This window comes from Antedon bifida, chromosome 5, assembly GCF_963402885.1.
Source record: "Antedon bifida chromosome 5, ecAntBifi1.1, whole genome shotgun sequence".
In the NCBI taxonomy this organism is placed as follows: domain Eukaryota; kingdom Metazoa; phylum Echinodermata; class Crinoidea; order Comatulida; family Antedonidae; genus Antedon; species Antedon bifida.
This window is the reverse complement of record NC_136230.1, coordinates 10,526,391-10,542,729: the sequence shown is the minus strand read 5'-3', so window position 1 is coordinate 10,542,729 and position 16,339 is coordinate 10,526,391. Positions and strand designations below refer to the sequence as shown.

Sequence of the window (16,339 nt, the reverse complement as noted above, 5' to 3'; positions counted from 1 at the left end):
TCTAAAAACAAACGAACATTAAAAACAGTATTGTATGAGCCATTGTTGAATATTATAGTTGGTTTGTATCGATTGTACTGTCTATTAGTTCATGGACTTTAAAATAGAAAAATCTAAACACCTCCTCCCACCTCATTGTTTAGCATTTTTTAAATTACATGAAAATCTACTACATTTTACTAAAGAATTGTTCATTTAAACGTTGAATTAAAAATGTGGATTACCGATTAGGTGTCATCAGGGTAAAGATTCTTTAAAGGGGTTGGAAAGTAAATACAGTACAATCAGAGAAGAAGGTATAACCCTAACCCTTCACTCTTCCCTGGTACAGAATAATACAAATAATGTATGCCTCCATTTGTATCAAAGAAACATGGTGAAGTAACCATGTGGACCTGGTCCATGAAGTAACGACGGCCCATTATAATTGGCCTACAATTTTTATTGGTTGTTGGTCATTTGTTATTTTAATAATCTATGCAGTAAGTATTGTCGTAAAAAGTTTTAGGCTCTCAGTCTTTAATCCTTCTCTTGTTCATTTATTTGTTCTTTTATATAATGTGTACTTGTGTCGATAGGCCTATTACGAGTTTCCTCATCATCATCTTTTATAAAATGTGATTTTTTTTCTATGACTTCAACTGAAATATTTGATTTCATTGTGTTCCCATTCGTGTGGCGATCTCAATCTGAGTCCTTAAAAAGAATGTTTTATAAAATAAAATGACAAGGGACGTACGTTTAATATATTTCCGTTTTGCATTATGTTTTAGATTGTACGTTTTAGTTGTGGATTTACTAGAAACACGGCTTGCCAATGTTCACTCACACCACGGAGAAATAAATTAGCTAACTTGTTTAGCCATGCTCACACATTCAAGAGTATTTTCAGGTTTAATATTATAATATATATTTTTTAAATAAATGTTCATAGAAACTCGAAATATGCCTGAAATTGGTATAGTATATATTTCTAAATGTAGGCTTATAAGCCTAGTTACTGGGAAAATGACAATGCTCAGGAGATCAGTGTTATGCGCAATGTGAACCATTTGCGCAATCTGAAGTTTATCGTATCTCTTTATTAAAAACATTGGCCTAGGTAGGTCTAAATCGTTTTTATTTTATATTTATAACATTATATTATGTTAGTTATTAATAATTACTTCCATTATTTATCAATGTAAGCCCAGAAATTATAAGTAAGATTATTATTGGTTTTAACAAATAGGCCTAATACTGAAAAATACTTTGCGCACTCTGAAATCTTCTGAGCATTTTGAATTGAGTATTTTGATTCAAATTGAGCATAAAAGTTGCATCTAAATGGATATACAAATAAAATAAGCAAAAAGTTAACAAAACGATAAAGTAAAACAGTGTGTTTTTAAAGCAGAAACGTTTAGGGCATATAATGATTATTCTACTGCGCATGCGCTGATGTTAACGGGTAATACAACTTAAAGAATGTATCATACAACTTTGTTTCGAAAAAGAACAAAACGCAGAACAGTTATGCCTAAAAGTAGGTTACAGTCAGACAAAAAATGAGAAACCAATATTATGATATTTTGGCGCTTCAATTGCTTTTATTATTGAATTTCTAGGAACCTAACGTTCGTATACTTAAGGTGTGTTTATGAAAACTAGTTTGAATTTTAAATGATTAAATTTAATTTCATATCATGCATAATTTGAATTTCCGGCACAATGTCAGTTTGATTGATTGAATAAACTTAAAAGTGCATTGATATGTTGTGATCAATGACATTGCGTCTTCTAACTAAACGATAAGGATGATTTGTAGTAGGCATACCTTAACTAACTATTATCAATGTGGATAACGAGAAAATAGGGTCGGTAGATCGTCCATCACATCTACCATTAAGGGCTACAGTAATTCTCTTTTCGATGTTGAGAACATGGAGATATTTTATGCGCTATCCATTCATTCATTTTACATCAGAAGATAGGGATACACGAATCTTGGTGACACAGTACAAGTTAAATTTTTTATATCATGGACTAAAGAATAGAATTATTCAGTCCATGATATATGTTAGCTACAATTTGTTACTTGATTATTAGCGAACTATTTTAAATTCGTTTTTCTAGTAATTGAAAGTTATCATCTTCCCTATCATCGTCAATGTCATCATTATTATTATTATGAGAGGGGCGCCCAAATTAAAGCTTGCTTGCTGTGGCGTCCCTTTTCCACTTACCAACTTCTTTTCTTGCATTATATTATTTATGTTCATTATCAGTTGTATATTTACAGTATTATGCTACTCTGTATTTTGCTTTATTATTTGTGGAAATAAATATTATTATTATTATCATTATTATCATCATCATCATCATCATCATCACTATCATCATCATCATTATCATCATCCTTATCATCATCATTATCATCATCATTATCATCATCATTACCATCATCATCATAATTATCATCATTATCATTATCATCATCATCATTATCATCATCATTATCATCATCATTATCATCATCATTATCATCATCTTTATTATCATCATTATCATTATCATCATCATTATCATCATCATTATCATCATCATCATTATCATTATCAACATTATCATCATCATTATCATCATCATTATCATCATCATCATCATTATCATCATTATTATTGTGAATGTAATCAACATTATGAATGTCATCGTCTCCTTATTGCATCACATCGTCGGCGTCCCTGTCACATGATGTCATCACATTGCCTTTATCGAAATACATAATAACCACGTGGTTCCAAATAGTATGGGTTCATACATCATTTCTATCATTTAATAATTATTATTTTTATTTCATTCAATCAACAGCGTAAATAATAATTTTAAAATAAAATAAAAATTCAAAATAGGCCTATAGTGCAATGTTGCAATTACTATTAAACCGGGTAAATGATAAAACTACGTCCACACGGCGCCGTATAAATTCTATATTAACTGTATACTTATTATCGTAACTGTATATATTAACTAAACTAAACTACATTTCATATTGCAAGATACCGTTACTTTTTTAACTATTTTTTTTTGGGCCTCTGTTTTGGTACCGGTATTGGAAAGAAATCATTGGTATTTATCTGATTAATCATTATATGTCTGGCCCAAGATAAATAGATTCAGCAAGCGTCAACATCTTATTGTTTCTCAGCAACACCATTGACGCATGCATGTGGCCTATCTTCGATTTTCGTCACCTGTAAGAATAAATTTTAATCTCAGGTGAGCTTAAGATTCGAAAACTAAATACAAACTTACACATTTCATTGGAAAACTTAGACAAATCAAATTGATGACACACTTTGTGTGAAAAAAAGTATTAAAAAAGTGTAGGGCTTATGGAACACATTATTGCCTACACACATTGTGGGTAACCCGACAATAACGAATAAAATCAGATTAAAACGGACCAATAAAACAGATCTGAGCCTGGGTTTTAGTAATTGTAGGTTATATCTTGGAATTATGGTTATATGTTCTAATAATTCGTAATACCTTGTCATTTATAGAAAAACACTTTATACAGGTCATGTAATTTTTTAAATCATGACACGCGGAATATTAATAATGATGACTGTAATTCAATAACGATCCGACTCACACTTGTATAATCTTCTCTTATTAAAGGAGTCACAAACCAACCGTGATACATTCAATCTTAAAAATTATAGAACGGGAAGTGTTATGTCCTATGGAACGCCAACTCCCAAAACAGTCTGCTAGCTTAGGGCTTCTTCCTTGTTAATTAAGCTGGTTTGGACATCGCCAATACTGTATCATCTAGCTACTATTACTAAGGCTTGTTTGCCACTAGGACATCTGAACAATTTTAAGAACTTTAGGTGCTACAGTATCTCCCTACGGATGACTTGGACAGAAGATGTATTTTATGTTATGCTTTTGTTGTGCGTATGTTCATGGACCTATAAACATGGTTTCGCATTGGACTTCTATTCTACAGAAGACGAAATTCAAAGGTTGTGGGTTCAAGTCCCACCAGAGATGTATTTTTTTGTTTTGCTGTTGGTTTAACTTTATTTTTATTTTAGTCAAATTATTGTTAGGCTTACAGTTTCTCTGTGGCGCAATGTATAGCGCGTTGCCATTTCTATTGCACAGACGATATTCAAAGGTTGTGGGTTCAAGTCCCACCGGAGATGAATGTTTATGTTATGCTGTTGGTTTAACTTTTTTTATTCGAGACAAATTATTTTAAGGCTAATAATTATGTTAATGTTAATTTTCAGTGAAAACACGTGTTCTACACATCAATGAACAAACAGCATTGCCGAATTGCGACCATTTATTCACTAATTCCGATTATTTCCGATTACCTCCGAGTACTTCCGTTAATTTTAGTTATTGCCTCCGCCAACGAAGTTGTCAGGGTCATATGTTTTGGGTTGATTTCTGGAAGAAGAATATCCTATACTAAATTGCTCTCTTCTTTTGGTGGGAAATTATGGGCGGGTTTAGTACTCCCCAGTACATTCCCTCTAGAGTTGAAAGAAACACAAGTTAAATTGAAGATAATCACATTTATTACAATAAATTAACATAAAACATCCAAATCTTATAATTAGCACCATAATTACATAAACAGCTATTCAATTTAATTGATTGGAATATATACTATTTCAACTGTAAACATGCCACCCAAATGAGTTTTAATCAACTGTGATTCTTTGATATATTACTGGTAAAATGATATAAATCAATGCTGTATATCATAAGAATTTATACCTAAGATAAACTATACTATAAATTGAAAAATTCAGTTGTCAATCCCTGGTTAAGCGGAGACATAAAACAATGCCGTTGACACTTTTAAAATCCGTATGGTAATTGTGATAAGCTATTAAATTTGATTTTCTTCTATTTTAATTCGACTGGACAGTCTGAATTAACACCTCAACGACAGATAGAAAATTAATTTATTGCAGAAATTAGCTTGATTATATTCCGAAATGTTGGTTCATTCCATCTTTGTCTTATTAAGGTAACTCAACCGGCTAGACAACGTCCGGTACGGTACGGTACGAAACCTGTTCTAGGCCTACATGAATTAGTTAAAAACTAGTACATTTGGGTCTAGGCCTATGGTTTACCCATTGAAAAAATTAATATGTTTGTACTTCTACCGTGAAGAACTTTTTTCCACGAGGAAATCCAGAATGGCCGGTGAATCAACTTTGAATCACTGTCTCTACATGAATTTAGACAAACGATGGATAAAGTATTTGTACACGAACTTGCCCTACGCACGTGGTACAAACCTGGTCTTAATTGTGTTTTTCTTTACGAAGTAATCTTAACTTGACACACACACACTTTATTTTAATGCGCCGAGTCCGGTATACAATGGCACTACATCAACCTGTTTTTTTATAAACCAATTTGACATTTGGTTGTTTAATAACTTGATGAAACTGTTTAATCCTTAAATCAAAATCTGTATGGTATAATAATTCAAAATAATCCCTACAACAATGCTAAATAATTGCCAGTAAAACACTGTCATGTCCATCCCGCTATACAAGATGATGATATAATAAAATTTGCTTTTCCGAAGTTTTCTGGACGTCCCGGGAGAATGGTTTCAGAGGGGAGAAACGAAGAAGGAGGAGACAAGACAACAGTACTTATTAATCATAATTATAATCATAATCCGCACATCGTTTTGTGGCTGAACTTTCGCATTTTACGCAAGCTTAAATCATAAAATTCAAAACGAAGCGGCACAGCAGTAAAATGCAAATGCTTGCCTATGATTGGTCGATGTGAAGTGTACGCACGATGGGACGCAGTTGCGCACATGCTGATTTTAATCCAAGTATTAATCCCATTTTCATTATATAATAACATTCGAAGTTGATCATTTTGTACAAAATATTGCCTCAATCTGGCTATCTTACAATGATCGAATACTGGACAAAGCAACTAGACTATGAGGACAGTACGTAGGGAAGTTGTAAGCAAAAGGTATGATGTAAAATGTTTAAAAAAGGCCTAATATTGACTACAGTATTGTTGATAGTATAACACAAAAGCTCAAATAATTTAAACAAAATTTATAAAGTTAATAAACTCTAAAATGCATCACTGTCGTCGGCATAGAACAGCGTTTCAACGACTACCGGTGTTTAAGACTTTCTGTTAAAAAAAAGTCAAACAAAGTAAATTTAATGTCTTGTAGCATGAAACAAGTAATTAATAATTAGGCCAATTCTTAGGCAGGAATTTTAAAAAGTATACATCTCCGGTGGGACTCGAACCCACAACCTTTGAATGTCGTCTGAACAAATAGAAGTCCAGCGCGCTATCCATTGCGCCACGGAGACAACTACACGATAATAAATACTTGGTATAACCATATTATTTAATCATTAATTGTTTTTTTAGCATAAAGCAAAATAATTAATTAAAAATTAGGCTAACTCTTAGGCAGGAATTTAAAAAAGTATGCATCTCCGGTGGGACTCGAACCCACAACCTTTGAATATCGTCTGAACAATAGAAGTCCAACGCGCTATCCATTGCGCCACGGAGACAACTACACGGCAATTATTGTTTGGTATTACCATATTATTTCATCATTAATTGTTTTTTAGCATAGGCCTAAGGCAAATATTTATAAATTAGGCAAACTCTGGGCAGGAATTTAAAAAAAAAGTTACATCTCCGGTGGGACTCGAACCCACAACCTTTGAATATCGTCTGAACAATAGAAGTCCAACGCGCTATCCATTGCGCCACGGAGACAACTACACGTCAATTATTGTTTGGTATAACCATATTTCATCATTAATTGTTTTTTTAGCAAAATTAATAATTAAAAATTGGGCCAACACTTAGGCAGGAATTTAAAAAAAAGTATACATCTCCGGTGGGACTCGAACCCACAACCTTTGAATGTCGTCTGAACAAATAGAAGTCCAACGCGCTATCCATTGCGCCACGGAGACAACTACACGATAACTAATACTTGGTATAACCATATTATTTAATCATTAATTGTTTTTTAGCATAAAGCAAAATAATTAATTAAAAATTAGGCCAACTCTTAGGCAGGAATTTAAAAAAGTATACATCTCCGGTGGAACTCGAACCCACAACCTTTGAATGTCGTCTGAACAAATAGAAGTCCAACGCGCTATCCATTGCGCCACGGAGACAACTACACGGCAATTATTGTTTGATATAACCATATTTCATCATTAATTGTTTTTTAGCAAAATTAATAATTAAAAATGAGGCCAAAACTTAAGCAGGAATTTAAAAAAAGTATACATCTCCGGTGGGACTCGAACCCACAACCTTTCAATATCGTCTGAACAAATAGAAGTCCAACGCGCTATCCATTGCGCCACGGAGACAACTACACGGCAATTATTGTTTGATATAACCATATTTCATCATTAATTGTTTTTTAGCAAAATTAATAATTAAAAATGAGGCCAAAACTTAAGCAGGAATTAAAAAAAAAGTATACATCTCCGGTGGGACTCGAACCCACAACCTTTGAATATCGTCTGAACAATAGAAGTCCAACGCGCTATCCATTGCGCCACGGAGACAACTACACGGCAATTATTGTTTGATATAACCATATTTCATCATTAATTGTTTTTTAGCAAAATTAATAATTAAAAATGAGGCCAACACTTGAGCAAGAATTTAAAAAAAGTATACATCGAACCCACAACCTTTGAATATCGTCTGAACAATAGAAGTCCAACGCGCTATCCATTGCGCCACGGAGACAACTACACGACAATTATTGTTTGGAATAAACATATTATTTCATCATTAATTGTTTTTTAGCATAAGGCAAATATTTATAAATTAGACAAACTCTGGGCAGGAATTAAAAAAAAAGGTTACATCTCCGGTGGGACTCGAACCCACAACCTTTGAATATCGTCTGAACAATAGAAGTCCAACGCGCTATCCATTGCGCCACGGAGACAACTACACGACAGTTATTGTTTGGAATAAACATATTATTTAATCATTAATTGTTTTTTAGCATAAGGCAAATATTTATAAATTAGACAAACTCTGGGCAGGAATTTAAAAAAAAAGCTTACATCTCCGGTGGGACTCGAACCCACAACCTTTGAATGTCGTCTGAACAAATAGAAGTCCAACGCGCTATCCATTGCGCCACGGAGACAACTACACGATAACTAATACTTGGTATAACCATATTATTTAATCATTAATTGTTTTTTAGCATAAAGCAAAATAATTAATTAAAAATTAGGCCAACTCTTAGGCAGGAATTTAAAAAAGTATACATCTCCGGTGGAACTCGAACCCACAACCTTTGAATGTCGTCTGAACAAATAGAAGTCCAACGCGCTATCCATTGCGCCACGGAGACAACTACACGGCAATTATTGTTTGATATAACCATATTTCATCATTAATTGTTTTTTAGCAAAATTAATAATTAAAAATGAGGCCAAAACTTAAGCAGGAATTTAAAAAAAGTATACATCTCCGGTGGGACTCGAACCCACAACCTTTCAATATCGTCTGAACAAATAGAAGTCCAACGCGCTATCCATTGCGCCACGGAGACAACTACACGGCAATTATTGTTTGATATAACCATATTTCATCATTAATTGTTTTTTAGCAAAATTAATAATTAAAAATGAGGCCAAAACTTAAGCAGGAATTAAAAAAAAAGTATACATCTCCGGTGGGACTCGAACCCACAACCTTTGAATATCGTCTGAACAATAGAAGTCCAACGCGCTATCCATTGCGCCACGGAGACAACTACACGGCAATTATTGTTTGATATAACCATATTTCATCATTAATTGTTTTTTAGCAAAATTAATAATTAAAAATGAGGCCAACACTTGAGCAAGAATTTAAAAAAAGTATACATCGAACCCACAACCTTTGAATATCGTCTGAACAATAGAAGTCCAACGCGCTATCCATTGCGCCACGGAGACAACTACACGACAATTATTGTTTGGAATAAACATATTATTTCATCATTAATTGTTTTTTAGCATAAGGCAAATATTTATAAATTAGACAAACTCTGGGCAGGAATTAAAAAAAAAGGTTACATCTCCGGTGGGACTCGAACCCACAACCTTTGAATATCGTCTGAACAATAGAAGTCCAACGCGCTATCCATTGCGCCACGGAGACAACTACACGACAGTTATTGTTTGGAATAAACATATTATTTAATCATTAATTGTTTTTTAGCATAAGGCAAATATTTATAAATTAGACAAACTCTGGGCAGGAATTTAAAAAAAAAGCTTACATCTCCGGTGGGACTCGAACCCACAACCTTTGAATGTCGTCTGAACAAATAGAAGTCCAACGCGCTATCCATTGCGCCACGGAGACAACTACACGATAACTAATACTTGGTATAACCATATTATTTAATCATTAATTGTTTTTTAGCATAAAGCAAAATAATTAATTAAAAATTAGGCCAACTCTTAGGCAGGAATTTAAAAAAGTATACATCTCCGGTGGAACTCGAACCCACAACCTTTGAATGTCGTCTGAACAAATAGAAGTCCAACGCGCTATCCATTGCGCCACGGAGACAACTACACGGCAATTATTGTTTGATATAACCATATTTCATCATTAATTGTTTTTTAGCAAAATTAATAATTAAAAATGAGGCCAAAACTTAAGCAGGAATTTAAAAAAAGTATACATCTCCGGTGGGACTCGAACCCACAACCTTTCAATATCGTCTGAACAAATAGAAGTCCAACGCGCTATCCATTGCGCCACGGAGACAACTACACGGCAATTATTGTTTGATATAACCATATTTCATCATTAATTGTTTTTTAGCAAAATTAATAATTAAAAATGAGGCCAAAACTTAAGCAGGAATTAAAAAAAAAGTATACATCTCCGGTGGGACTCGAACCCACAACCTTTGAATATCGTCTGAACAATAGAAGTCCAACGCGCTATCCATTGCGCCACGGAGACAACTACACGGCAATTATTGTTTGATATAACCATATTTCATCATTAATTGTTTTTTAGCAAAATTAATAATTAAAAATGAGGCCAACACTTGAGCAAGAATTTAAAAAAAGTATACATCGAACCCACAACCTTTGAATATCGTCTGAACAATAGAAGTCCAACGCGCTATCCATTGCGCCACGGAGACAACTACACGACAATTATTGTTTGGAATAAACATATTATTTCATCATTAATTGTTTTTTAGCATAAGGCAAATATTTATAAATTAGACAAACTCTGGGCAGGAATTAAAAAAAAAGGTTACATCTCCGGTGGGACTCGAACCCACAACCTTTGAATATCGTCTGAACAATAGAAGTCCAACGCGCTATCCATTGCGCCACGGAGACAACTACACGACAGTTATTGTTTGGAATAAACATATTATTTAATCATTAATTGTTTTTTAGCATAAGGCAAATATTTATAAATTAGACAAACTCTGGGCAGGAATTTAAAAAAAAAGCTTACATCTCCGGTGGGACTCGAACCCACAACCTTCGAATATCGTCTGAACAATAGAAGCCCAACGCGCTATCCATTGCGCCACGGAGACAACTACACGACAATTATTGTTTGGAATAAACATATTTCATCATTAATTGTTTTTTAGAATGAAGCAAATAATTACAATTTAGTCAGGATTTTTTTTTAAGTATACATCTCCAGTGAGACTCGAACCCACAACCTTTGAATGTCGTCAGAACAATAGAAGTCCAACGCGCTATCTGAGCATATTCTTCTGAAAAGTAATAAAACAGTTTAGGTCTATTTGGTTTTTTTTAATTGATGAATACACAACAGATGTTATTAACTAATACATCACTAGTTCGTGTTTTTATTCTCTAAACAACAACATTTAACCCTAATGTTATTAAATATTTCCCATTATGCACATACGAAAACAACTTCTTGTAAACTATACACATTTCAATGATGAGATTGAATTTAAACCAAGACATAACCAGTATTGAGAGAGAAACTTTGCAGTCTGTGGAAAAGAAACTACATGGCTGTTTCCAGGCATGATACTGTGAGAGAAAACTGGGTGCTTGACAGAGGTAAAATATTTATTTCTATTTTAATTATTTAGGAAATGTATTATTTATCGGGCTTACATGGATAGATATTTGAACTGATATTATTGCATGCATAATTATGTAGGCATACGAACGAACATTTAGACATTTAAATTCTATTCGGACAATTAAATTATTGTTTTTAAGGCAGGTTGGATTCATCAATGCCATAGTGGAATCTCACGGATATTGCACCTTGGAGAAAGTTTGACAGACCATGCTTTACGCAGACGTGGCCGTCAGCAATATTTTTAGGCTGCAGTTAATGTTATTTCAGAACAATCACAATGGATGAGAACCACAATACGAGAAGTTACTTCAAGTACATGTTTAATGCCGTTTACCTGTGTTACCAATCATTTCTGACTTAATATGATACCTCCCAAAGATTAATTGTCTTAATTCGTTATCTCTTTCTTACACTTTTTAATAGATTTAAACAGGCCGAAGTAAGCCTTAAGCTTAGCGACTCAGCTGGATTTCTTACGCGGACAATAAGTCCGTTTGGGCTAGCCTTCGACGGCGTATTAGATGGAGGTCCTGGGCCTAGAGCGAATCCCCCTAAACTCGTAAATTATGTCGAATTCTAGGTTTTCACAAAGAAATAATGCATTTTAGAAAGTCATTAATAGGTCTACAAATACAGAAAACAGTCAGGTACAGAAACTTGACTTTTGAAAAGTGCAAATGTATTTTATTACTAATTAGTGTCACACTGGGTAAAAAAATCGAATCGTAGGTCAACTCATATTAAACAAAGCAAACCCTTAATTAAAAACATGCAACAAGTTATTCTATTAATTAATTAGTGAAAATAGACTTTGGCAATGATATTTTCTGCAATTCTGAATATGTGAATGTCATTTAGAAACATTAAGTGTAGGGAATTTTTTCATCAAGATCAATTTCTCATTCTGGTCTGTCATTAGTAGTAATCATACCGTTTTAGTTGACACTATTATTGTCAAGAGGAAACTTTCGCATAAAACGAACGAGAGGTACTACCTCTCGTTCGTATTTTAGTATTACAGCCAACTTCTAAAGGAATAATTCCCAGTGAAACTGGAACAAAGGATGATTATATGTTTTAACACAGGTCTCAGAGAAACTGTAACAAATTATATATGTTTTAACACTACGGACAATCCCTATGTTTAAGAGGATAGTAACTTCTCAGTGGGTTGGGTCCCGAAAGTATCTTAAAATGGATTAACTATTTGTATAACTACGATATGCTTACACTGTATTTTGTTATAAGTTAAAATACACCTAATGTTTTCATTTCATAACATTTATTTACAAACTCTGACAAAAAAGGTAAGGAAAAATACAATGCAAATGATATAATTATAATAGGTCAGAGAATGAAGGCAGATGCCCGGAAAGATGAAGACAAACATATTGAAGTGGGCGAACCTTAATAAATAAATAAATAAATAAATAAATAAGAAAAATAATAAATAAATATATAAATAGGCCTAAATACGGTAAATAAAAATAATTAAGTAAATAAAAAAATAAATAAAAATGAATAAATACATTTTTTAAAGGAGGAAGTATCGAAAAGATAGGTACAGGTCAACCATGACAGGCTAATAATAAGCCGCAGATATATAAGATATTTTTTGAATAAAAATAAAACTATAGGCCTATAACATGAAGTTCCGGTTTGTTATAAATAGTTGTATAATGGAATCTAACTTAACTGAAGTATAACCTAAAACATTTACAGGGTTTTTTTTCAAAACAAATGGAAAGTCGTTTCCGTCATACTTATTGTGTAGGCCTAAACGAATTAAAATAAATATTAAAGCCTAAAGTATTGCATTATTGCATTATTTTAATTCACAAAATTACTACAGTACATCAAACCAAAAGATATTATTACAGTTCACTATAATATGATCAAACATACAAAATATACATAAATATCATCATTATTTAAATCATACTTATATTTACAACATTATATTAATATAATTGGAGTAGTAATACTAATCAATACCGGTACCATTATTGTTATACATTTAAACAAGTAATTTAAACATTAGATTAAATTTACTATTGAATAATACAACTTTGATAAATATCGTTGAAGACAAATTGGTCTTGTAAGATGATAGAGTTTTAATGACTCTTAAAACAAATGTTTACAAAATTAGACATTTCACAATGTTTACCTACACATTAATTATACATTAATGAAATACAGCTTGCCGCTTTCCGTAAGCGCTGTCGGTGATACTCTGTGTCGTATCGGTCGAATGGAACTCCAAATATAGATAGGCCTTCACGTTTTCTACTCAACGAATAATCTATAATCCACTCAGTTATAATTGTAATAAACTCGAATGTATTTTCCCCAATAAACACAAAGAAAACCAAGACTGATGTATAAGAATATTCATTTTGAAAATGCTGGTTGTAGGCTGGAGAGATTCAATTGCCAATGCTTATTAGAGAGTCTCTGGGTTGATACATGCGACTTTATTCGCCAAGCAGTACCTAAAGGTAGAATGACTGACTAACTGTTGTTTAACATTAGTTAAATTGTCTTTCTATTCGAAATTAAAGCCCATATAAATGGGCCTGCTGGTTTGGCGTTGTGTAACACCATTGGTGTTATTACGATGACAATTGGTAACTTCAGGGTACCCATAGCCAGGCTTACTAAGCAGCGGGTCGATTGTTAGGCCCAACATGTCACAGTGTGTGTACCCATAGCCAGGCTTACTAAGCAGCGGGCCGATTGTTAGGCCCAACATGTCACAGTGTGTGTGGTTCATGGTTCACAATGTTTGCATTGCCCATAGCTAAATTTCTTATTCAATATTTGATACATGTATACTTAGTTAAATACCCTTAACAGTAGGCTTAGATAGGCATAGTTGCAGGGGAGATAATCACATGAGCTTGTCGTCCATATTATAATCGTAAATATATTATAGTGAACTATAATATCTTTATGATATAATCGATGGACATATAAACATCTGTTAAATCTGGTAATCTGTCGATACTATCGGTTATACGTCTATATTGTTCCGTCTATATGATATCCATACGTTCATTTCCACGGCATGTACCGGTACTCCAGTGGTAAAGGGTTTTCAATATGTTGTTTTGGCAAGCCTCTTTCAACAGCTGTGGAATACTTTAACTTATATCGACGCCGGGAAAAGTCAAGTGTTAAGTGTGTTATTTTAATATCATTAAATGCAAATCAAGATGGGTGATTTACATATAACCGTCTTGATATATATTTATAAGTCATTAAATTTCAGTAAATAACTTAATTACAAAAACGATCCAACAGGTTGCTGACTTGGACAAATTACAATTGATTTTACGCTATATGCTTTGAATAGGCATTTTCAGCCATTCATCTATCAAAAATAAAAATTACAATTTTTGACTGGAACTCAACTTGGTTTTATAAGGTACAAGAAGTAAAGGACAACAACCATGAGCGGAGGTTAATTTTTAAATTCTTCGTAGAATCGTATCAAATAATAAAAGGCACAAGAAAATAAATGAAGTAGTAGAAAATGAAAAACACATGATTTTGTTTTATTTTTTAGACTTATGAAATATGTTACAAACTCAATATATGCCTATATTTGGACAAGTTAAACATTAGAAAACTACCAATCGTTGATATTACTTTTAGTGTTAAAAACCAGTCAATTAAATAATGTCTATATTTTGTTTTACATAACGAATCATGGTAAAGGTAGACGGGAAAACAAGAAACAGTAAATTGAACAATATTGTTAAATATAAAACTAAGAAGTTAGGGTAAACAAAAGTTAACGCGATAGGTATATTGTGATATTAAAATATAAAAAACATGATGATATGGCAAGTGTAACATGATAGATACGAGAAAATAAAACAAATAAGGAAAAAATAACAAATGCATATAATTATAATAGACCTAAATAAAGAAGAAATAATTATAGACGATTATAGATGACAAACAATTAAGTTTATTAAAATGTGTTAGCATCATTAGCACGAACCCGCAAAGAGAAAAACAATGTTTTCCTAAAATTTCTTTGAATGTTTAATTAGAAAAGCAGGTGCAGCTTGCACGTCTTGTCATGAAAGTAGAATATTTCAATACAAACTTCTTTATGATCAACATTTAATCATGTCATTGACTGTAGGTGGTGTACAAAATGTGACCAAAATGTAGGAAGTCTTTGTGTGTTTCATATCGAAATTTCCTTTCTTTTATATTGTAGACCTAGTGCGAATGTACTTTTCAAATTGAGTTCTGTAAACGAGAATGTTCTAGCTGAATCGAGAAAATGGAATGATTTTTTTTAACTGCAATTAGTCTAGATTGTTGAGTAAATTTTGAATTTCGAATAAAGAGAAATTAAATGAAATAAAATATATCTATCTACGTCATCTTAGTAACTCCCCCAAATTCGTTCATGAGAACACGCAAACATTTGTTTAAGGCCTATACCAATTGGGCCTCAACATATTATTGCTTATAGAAAAGTACAAAACAGTTTTTTGGGGGTTTTTTTTAGGCCTACACGTCACCCGGTAGGACTTGTAGGAGTATATTTTTTACCGTTCTCGTTTTATGTTTTTTTTGTAGGGGGCTTAGGTCTATCTACGGTAATTTTAATTTTAATATTTGTTGGTAGCTACCGTACAAATTAACAAATTACACGGGAATCATTGTTTCTATTTTGGGTGTTCTTGAAGTTGCTTAACAACTTTCTACATATAAAAACACAAACAAATAACGATGAAGTGGTTTTTTTGATATAGTAACATTGTGAAGCGAAGCATTCACACCCTACAAACGTACATTCTACCATTTAATGCCTATGGCACGCCGCCACCTGCAGACCTTTTGAAGTTCACAGTTGGAGAGACTTCTGATAAATCTTAAACGAATTTTATTTAAAGATGATATTAATTCAATAGAATATGAAAATATTTAATTTTGTAAAGTCATCCTTACATGAATTATTTTCTTTGTTATAATGTTAACTTCAGGGGAGAAAAACATTATTCAAATGCCCTATCTATGTACGAAGGTTTTCCGTTGATAAGCATATTAAACGCATAGAAAACACGCTAGGGTATGGATTATCTTAAATAATTGATCTAGGCCTATAGGCCTAAGAGTTTCTTCTCTTTCAATGGTAAATTAATGT

General features: G+C 32.8%; 1 long non-coding RNA gene and 19 other non-coding genes across 20 annotated transcripts in view; all 20 read right to left on the bottom strand.

Annotated features, from left to right (window-relative positions):
- Positions 1-3,157: 3,157 nt before the first annotated feature.
- Positions 3,158-16,339, bottom strand: part of LOC144842725 (uncharacterized) — a 42,647-nt gene continuing 29,465 nt past the window's right edge. Inside the window, exon 3 of the long non-coding RNA XR_013612163.1 lies at positions 3,158-3,233. This is a non-coding gene — a long non-coding RNA (uncharacterized LOC144842725). The remainder of the gene's footprint in view (positions 3,234-16,339) is intronic.
- On the bottom strand, positions 6,291-6,377 carry Trnar-ucu (transfer RNA arginine (anticodon UCU)). Its single transcript is given in 2 exon segments — positions 6,291-6,326; positions 6,341-6,377. It is a non-coding gene; the product is annotated as a tRNA-Arg (tRNA).
- Trnar-ucu (transfer RNA arginine (anticodon UCU)) lies at positions 6,502-6,587 on the bottom strand. Its single transcript is given in 2 exon segments — positions 6,502-6,537; positions 6,551-6,587. It is a non-coding gene; the product is annotated as a tRNA-Arg (tRNA).
- Positions 6,713-6,798, bottom strand: Trnar-ucu (transfer RNA arginine (anticodon UCU)). The gene is given in 2 exon segments: positions 6,713-6,748; positions 6,762-6,798. It is a non-coding gene; the product is annotated as a tRNA-Arg (tRNA).
- On the bottom strand, positions 6,915-7,001 carry Trnar-ucu (transfer RNA arginine (anticodon UCU)). Its single transcript is given in 2 exon segments — positions 6,915-6,950; positions 6,965-7,001. It is a non-coding gene; the product is annotated as a tRNA-Arg (tRNA).
- Positions 7,125-7,211, bottom strand: Trnar-ucu (transfer RNA arginine (anticodon UCU)). Its single transcript is given in 2 exon segments — positions 7,125-7,160; positions 7,175-7,211. It is a non-coding gene; the product is annotated as a tRNA-Arg (tRNA).
- Positions 7,326-7,412, bottom strand: Trnar-ucu (transfer RNA arginine (anticodon UCU)). The gene is given in 2 exon segments: positions 7,326-7,361; positions 7,376-7,412. It is a non-coding gene; the product is annotated as a tRNA-Arg (tRNA).
- Positions 7,528-7,613, bottom strand: Trnar-ucu (transfer RNA arginine (anticodon UCU)). Its single transcript is given in 2 exon segments — positions 7,528-7,563; positions 7,577-7,613. It is a non-coding gene; the product is annotated as a tRNA-Arg (tRNA).
- Trnar-ucu (transfer RNA arginine (anticodon UCU)) lies at positions 7,920-8,005 on the bottom strand. The gene is given in 2 exon segments: positions 7,920-7,955; positions 7,969-8,005. It is a non-coding gene; the product is annotated as a tRNA-Arg (tRNA).
- Trnar-ucu (transfer RNA arginine (anticodon UCU)) lies at positions 8,126-8,212 on the bottom strand. Its single transcript is given in 2 exon segments — positions 8,126-8,161; positions 8,176-8,212. It is a non-coding gene; the product is annotated as a tRNA-Arg (tRNA).
- On the bottom strand, positions 8,336-8,422 carry Trnar-ucu (transfer RNA arginine (anticodon UCU)). The gene is given in 2 exon segments: positions 8,336-8,371; positions 8,386-8,422. It is a non-coding gene; the product is annotated as a tRNA-Arg (tRNA).
- Trnar-ucu (transfer RNA arginine (anticodon UCU)) lies at positions 8,537-8,623 on the bottom strand. Its single transcript is given in 2 exon segments — positions 8,537-8,572; positions 8,587-8,623. It is a non-coding gene; the product is annotated as a tRNA-Arg (tRNA).
- Positions 8,739-8,824, bottom strand: Trnar-ucu (transfer RNA arginine (anticodon UCU)). The gene is given in 2 exon segments: positions 8,739-8,774; positions 8,788-8,824. It is a non-coding gene; the product is annotated as a tRNA-Arg (tRNA).
- On the bottom strand, positions 9,131-9,216 carry Trnar-ucu (transfer RNA arginine (anticodon UCU)). Its single transcript is given in 2 exon segments — positions 9,131-9,166; positions 9,180-9,216. It is a non-coding gene; the product is annotated as a tRNA-Arg (tRNA).
- On the bottom strand, positions 9,337-9,423 carry Trnar-ucu (transfer RNA arginine (anticodon UCU)). The gene is given in 2 exon segments: positions 9,337-9,372; positions 9,387-9,423. It is a non-coding gene; the product is annotated as a tRNA-Arg (tRNA).
- Trnar-ucu (transfer RNA arginine (anticodon UCU)) lies at positions 9,547-9,633 on the bottom strand. The gene is given in 2 exon segments: positions 9,547-9,582; positions 9,597-9,633. It is a non-coding gene; the product is annotated as a tRNA-Arg (tRNA).
- Trnar-ucu (transfer RNA arginine (anticodon UCU)) lies at positions 9,748-9,834 on the bottom strand. The gene is given in 2 exon segments: positions 9,748-9,783; positions 9,798-9,834. It is a non-coding gene; the product is annotated as a tRNA-Arg (tRNA).
- Positions 9,950-10,035, bottom strand: Trnar-ucu (transfer RNA arginine (anticodon UCU)). The gene is given in 2 exon segments: positions 9,950-9,985; positions 9,999-10,035. It is a non-coding gene; the product is annotated as a tRNA-Arg (tRNA).
- Trnar-ucu (transfer RNA arginine (anticodon UCU)) lies at positions 10,342-10,427 on the bottom strand. Its single transcript is given in 2 exon segments — positions 10,342-10,377; positions 10,391-10,427. It is a non-coding gene; the product is annotated as a tRNA-Arg (tRNA).
- Trnar-ucu (transfer RNA arginine (anticodon UCU)) lies at positions 10,548-10,633 on the bottom strand. Its single transcript is given in 2 exon segments — positions 10,548-10,583; positions 10,597-10,633. It is a non-coding gene; the product is annotated as a tRNA-Arg (tRNA).